General features: G+C 38.8%; 1 pseudogene; it reads right to left on the reverse strand.

Annotated features, from left to right (window-relative positions):
• Positions 1-286: 286 nt before the first annotated feature.
• On the reverse strand, positions 287-6131 carry LOC146712494 (OX-2 membrane glycoprotein-like; annotated as a pseudogene).
• Between the last annotated feature and the right edge of the window lie 642 nt (positions 6132-6773).

The following is a 6773-nucleotide window of genomic DNA, read 5'->3' on the forward strand; positions in this document are numbered from 1 at the left end:
CATAAATGTAAGTTTATAAGTACATTTTTTGGTAAAGTCCAACTTCTTTTAATACATGCAACACATTTCAGAACATTTGGGACAGAGACAACAAAAGACTGGAAATACTTCGTAAAAATCTGGTGAAACACTTTAAAGCCAGTGGGATTAAATGGGAAACATAAAATTTAATACTAGACAAAGACTGATTGAATCATGAAGCAAAGAATTAATAACTAAATCACAAGTAGAAAATGTTATGCAGATATTATTGGATAGATTTTGGTGTAGAAAAAAAGGACAAGAAATGAAAAATGAAAGTTATCTGGTCTTTTTCTTTAAAGAGTAGCCTACTGCAGAGCAGCAACACTGACAAAGACCATCATCACCAATACTGCAGCTAATACAATGATCCAGGAGGAAACTTGAAAAAGCAGGAAAAATGTGACACTGATCAAAATGAATACATCAATTATTGATCAAAGAGAAAATGCATACTACCACAATGCATTGTTATTGCATCTCAGTTTCTCACCATCACTGATAATCTGACGTCTGCTGGACCTCAGGAATCGTCTCCATCACCTCTCTGTGAGGAGCAGAGAGCACTCGTGCTGCACATCCCACCTGTGTGCTGTGTTTACGTGAACCTGAGAGCACAGCTGTAGTGGTGACAGTGAATGTAGCGTTGGTGTTGGACACACTGACAGTGTTGTACTGTGAGAAGCTGAGGTGTTGTTGTGAGAGTGTTACAGTGGGAGCAGGTCGACCAGTGGCTGAACAGGAAACAACCCACTCTTCAGTAGAGTTTGACTCTCTGACATCAACAACAGGTTCATGCAGCTCTGTGAAGGATCAGGAGATATAAAATAAGGAGTATATTGTTAAAGATACATTCACTTCTAACACATGTAACGCATTAAGGTAAAATTTCTTACCATAAGGATGTGTTACACGATTTATAAACCCCAGTTTGTTAATTATTTGTTCATTATTCATAACTATATACTTAATTTTTTAAAAATTAAGTGTTTTTGGTCAAATGGAATTTCTTTTTGGGTCATTTTAGCCCCTTTTAGCCCTCTGCCAAAATGTTTTAACCTTTCTGTCTCTAACAGTAAAACATCGTTCCTTTATCTTCTGTGTCTGGTGTGTTGGTCAGGATTAGCTAGCTTGGCAAAAAGTTCACATTAAACAATTAAAGTGTGTTACTGTGAGGTGTGTGTTCGTACTATGAGTCACAGCTCGAGTTTTCTTGCGGGTGAAGGTTTTTCACCTCGCTGTCATTCTTGCATAAAAGTGTTTGACCCCTTCAGAAAAAAAAACGAAATTTGGGATTATTTTTTGTTTTGTTCATTGTGTGTATTTGTTTCTACTTTTTACTTTTTCTTTTACTTTGGTCAACCTGTGTTGTTTTTAGACATGGTTATTGATTGATTGATATGTCTTTGATTAAAACACAGCCTACTCCACATCCTCCAAGTTACAGAGAAGAGGAACCATCTGGGGTGAACTTGTGCACTTGGTATTGGCTGTCATGGTCCCTGTGCCTCTCCGGCTCGCTCATGTTGGCCACAGGTTTGTTTTGTTTTCTCTCCTGCTTCCCAGGGTGGAGCTCATTGTGGGCTCTCACCCTTGGCCCACGTATCTGCGGTGATTTCTACACCTGTTGCTGATCAGGCGGCGTCCCCCTTGCCTATTTAACGCTGCGGCACGGAGTATTCGGCACTGGAATGTTGAACCTCCCATGTTCGTGCTCTCAGCTCTCCTAAGACAAACTCTCTCAGTGTTGTGTGCCGTATTGATCTAATTGGACTCTTTGTGTTTAGATCTCCCCGGAACTGGTGGCGGACCCTGACCTGTGATCCCTGTGTGTGTCAACATAAGTGGAAATTGGAGCGAGAGTGGCTGTGGAGAAGCGAGTGTGCGTAAGAAGAGGAGTGGCGGAGTTTGGGCCGAGTGGGGAGCGAGTGTGGATTCCTTCCCCTGGAGCCCTGAAGCCCTGCCCCATTCACTGTATATACACATCACTGTGGTTTCCCTTCTGTGTTAATAAATTGTCAACCCTTTGCTTGCCAGAACGCTGCCTGCGTCTGAATCCATCTGTTCGCCCTGACATTGGATACCTGGAAATCAGTGAAGGGACCATTAATGCTTAAACTTGTACACAGGTTTGAGAGCAACCACCCAAAAGCTTCTGCTAATAAACACTAGTCTGTGTTTGTGATGCAAATGTTTCTGGCTGTGTTCACAAACATTTAGTAAGGTGAGTGAGGAATATTAATACTTATTATTAGATCATTAGCAGACTGTAGAACTTGACTGCACGCCAAGGTGGCAGTTCAGCCATTTGATTCATGTTGCAGCAGCTCATGAGTGAATGAACATCGTGCAATAAAAGTACTTCTAGAAGTACATTTTTGCAAAAACGGACATTGTGGAGGAATGTAGGGAAGACACGAGGGAGCCCAATATTTTACTCAAACGTTAATCGCTGCATCACACAACTGAACATTCAAAGCGCCAAAACCTAACCCTCTCACTTCCCGTTACACTGGGTACGAGTGGAGCTACCTGGTGGTATGTACTTACATTTATTTAAATTTACTTGAGTAGGGTAGAGTCATGCTAATGACCTAATAATTTTATTCAGGTGTGTTGCAGCAGAGATACATTTCAAAGCTTCAGGACGCTGGCTCTCAAGGCCTGGAGTTTGACACCCCTGCTTTACACAAAGATGGGTTAAATCACAGTGCAAAGAATGAATGAATAAATGAAATATAAAAAATAAATAATTATTAAATAGTCTTACACATCAATGTTATTGGTTGACTTTTGAAGTATTTGAATCCTTATTGGGTTCCCTGAGTGACAGAAGGATTAAAACGCTTTAAAATCAGTACTGAAAATATGTGCAGACATTACTAGATAGATTTAGGGTTAGAATCAATAAATCACTATCATGTTAATAAGATAAGACACATTACAAAACGACATACTAGAAAGTGAAAAGGTAACTTTTCTTCAAGCAGCATAGTGGAGCAACAGAAAAAGACAAACCCCAACACCAGCACTGCTGCAGCTATTACAGTGATTGAGGGAAAATCTGTGAAAAAAACAGAAAAACGTGACGCTGACCAACAATAATACATCACTCATGAAGTACTGAAGTCATTGTTATTAGAGCCCAGTCAAATTTACCCAAGTATCATCCGTCTCTAGTCTAGTCTGTGGTATACAGACCACCAACAGATGTTTTTTGGACCTCAGGAATCGTCTCCATCACCTCTCTGTGAGGAGCAGAGAGCACTCGTGCTGCACATCCCACCTGTGTGCTGTGTTTACGTGAACCTGAGAGCACAGCTGTAGTGGTGACAGTGAATGTAGCGTTGGTGTTGGACACACTGACAGTGTTGTACTGTGAGAAGTTGAGGTCTTGTTGTGAGAGTGTTACAGTGGGAGCAGGTCGACCAGTGGCTGAACAGGAAACAACCCACTCTTCAGCAGAGTTTGACTCTCTGACATCAACAACAGGTTCATGCAGCTCTGTGAAGGATCAGGAGATATTGCAAGGAATATGTTGTTGAAAGGAAATCAGTTTCTAGCACATTTAAACACATTAATGCAAAAGTTCTTACCATAGACTTGGAAGCAGGTTCTACCAGTGAAGGAGCCTTCAGGATAAGTGTTAAACAGACAGTGATTGCATCCTTCATCCTGCTCCGTCACATTCCTGATGACTATGGAGCAGTTCTATAGTCCAGTGTATTTAAACTTGACTTTATCGTTAAAGCCATCATTCACTCTCTGACCATAGTACTTGCTGTAGGTGGCAACATTTGTCTCCACATCACGTGAGATTTTCTGCCATGTGACCTGAAGGACGTCTTTAGTGTCCAAGAGCCGACAGCTGAATTCAGCATCTTCTCCCACTGCAGCCAGCACAGTCTGCTGTGTTTGGACCACTGCTGTTAGAGCTGCATGGAGAATAACATGAGTTAGAGATGTGGAACTGAGAGGTATTGATGGGAAGGATTAAACAATAATTCGGGTCATGGAGTAGTCTGTGTTTTAGGCTCAAACAAATTGACATATGGGTACCACTTAAATGTGATGTAGACTATAAATATAAACCTGACACTCATTGTTTCATACTGTATGTTTCAGGGACATTTTCTTTCATCTATAAAAAAAAAGTAAGACAATTCAGTTAGCTACCAACTAAACAAAGAAAGTCAGATAGATGTACAGATCGTGTCTATATTGGTTCTGTTGGTCCATGACCAATTCTGGAGGTCTGTACTGCATTTGAACTTTTTCAACAATTTGGAGGTCCAACCATGATTTAAGCTGGACATCAATATGGCGTTCAACATTAGAACCTTGGACTTGATGTATATTTTTTGGACATCATGTAGATATCTATGACAAGTGCAGGGAATTTAAAGGTTTAATTGAGGTCATATTTTTTATTTACAAAATATCAATATTGGGGTTACAAAACAATCCCTTCAGTGGACCAAAAATGAATTATAAAACCCATCACTTCAACATAACCAATACCAGGACTGGTATTGACTGGTAACTCGTGCTACTGTAGAAATTCCCATTGATTTTCTACATTTTCCCAGAGGCCTCCCCTTCTGTGGATTACTAGTATGTTATTTATTAATTTGTGCCTCAATTATTTCAGATCAGTTATTTCACTGGGGAAGCCCTATATTGCCCACTTCCTAATTTCAGCACTGTTTGATCTTTCTCTTTATCATGTATGTAACTTTGGTTTGTTGAGATTTTGGCATTACTTCTGTCATAAACATTCTCTCTCAGACATAACTGACTAAGATTTCTGTGGTTACCCAGAACATTTTAATAGACTTTTTGTAATCAATCAGGTCTTCAACCCCTTCTTTTAAAAATAGTGTATAAACCGTATGTATGTGTGAAAGACTGTTAATGTTTTGATAAATTGTTTATTTTAGAACAATTGGTGAGTGTGTTTAGCCACTTCACACTACTACACTTTGCTCTAAACTACATTCCTTCTCTGAACAGTATATATGTGAATGGACTGACGGATCTTTTAATTTCAAATGTTAAATAATTGTCAGTAAACTACTTATGACCTGAACTCCGTCTCTGTCTAATGGAAATGAGTGCCTTCTTGTTTTTAACTACATTGGGGTTGTGAAACGTCTTTTACATTGTAGGCCACATACAACCCAATTTTTGTTAATTTACCAACCATACATACATAACACACAAACATGTGGTTTATCTATTGCTTTCATCGTAATATGAATAGGCATGGGGCAACCTTTAACAAAACAGTCTAAAGCTGTTTTCACACAGCTCTCAAAACAGTCTCATTATTCTGAATGATGAACAACTCATGACACAGAAAGTTGATTTTGTTCTGTTTTATTAGGCTGAGTGTTCAGTGGGAGAAACGTTTTGTCACTCATTCAAACAAAATCTAAACTCTTCAGTAATTGTATCTCCCTCTAATTCTGTCTAAAGACAATCTCTTTGTCACTTCAGAGAAAAGTTCTCACATTTTAGGATCAATTTTTAATTATTACGAGTGAAGGTTCTTGTTTTCTTTTTTTTTCTCTTGTCACAATAAATAACTTTAAAAAACAAAAACAACAATACGGAATAAAACTTACCTTTTGAAAAGGCCATAAAAAGAAAAAACAAACACAGAATCCCACAGTCTGACATGGTGCACGTCTCTGTGTCCCCACTGGCTATTGTACCACGTATTGAAACAACGTCGTACAATAGCCAAATTATTGAAAACTCAAATGTCCCCGAAGGAAGGAAGAATCTCCCTTCCTTGTGGGACATTCCAAGGCATGTTAGAATGATCAACTGTACCAAGTAAAGTACAAAAACTTCCCAGTGCAGAGTTTCATCAGTGTTTTAATCAGCAAACTCAATCATTTTTTTCTGCATTTTGAAAATTCAGTAAAGCTGTAGGTGTCAACATTTGTCTCCACATCTTGTAAGATTTTCTGTCATGTGACCTGAAGGATGTATTTAGTCTCCGAGAGCTGACAGCTGAATTCAGCATCTTCTCCCACTGCAGCCAGCACAGTCTGCTGTGCTTGTATCACTGTTGTTAGAGCTGCACAAACAAAATAAGAGGCTTTCATAGTCCGTGTTTTATGTTTCATTTAAAAAAAAAAAAACAACAACTACATAACAGAATTCACTGAGGTACATACTGAACTTACAGGACAGAAACAAAGTACCAATCCTATTGCAGTAGTATATCTCCAGTAACAATACCAGCATTGGTATCAATACTATTGATAACTGCATCAATCTGCCCACATCTAACTCGTGCTATTGTAGAAATTCCCTGTGAACTTATACATTTTCTCAGAAGCCTTCACTCCGCGCATTACTGGTATGTTATTTATTATTTTGTGCTCCAAGTTCAGTTATTTCACTGGGGAAGCCCCGTAATGCCCACTTCTTCATTTCAGTACTGTTTGATCTGTCCCTTTAACATGTATGTAACTTTGGCTTGTTGAGATTTTAGCATTACTTCTGTCACCAACATTTTAATGCTATCTTTACTCTGTTATAATCATCTCTCTATCTCAGGCATAACTGACTGAGATTTCTTTGGAAAAGTTCTCACATTTATGACCTTTTTAGGAGCTTCTTGTTTTGTTTTGTTTTCCTGTCACAATAAATAACTTAAAAAACCAAAAATGACAATATGGAATAAAACTTACAGCCCAATTTTTACTCTTTAAGTGTGCGAGTGTGTGTATGTGTGT

This window comes from Copadichromis virginalis, linkage group LG3 (assembly GCF_057382275.1).
Source record: "Copadichromis virginalis isolate Kocher_CV1m ecotype Utaka linkage group LG3, C_Virginalis_male_GT1.1, whole genome shotgun sequence".
NCBI lineage: Eukaryota > Metazoa > Chordata > Actinopteri > Cichliformes > Cichlidae > Copadichromis > Copadichromis virginalis.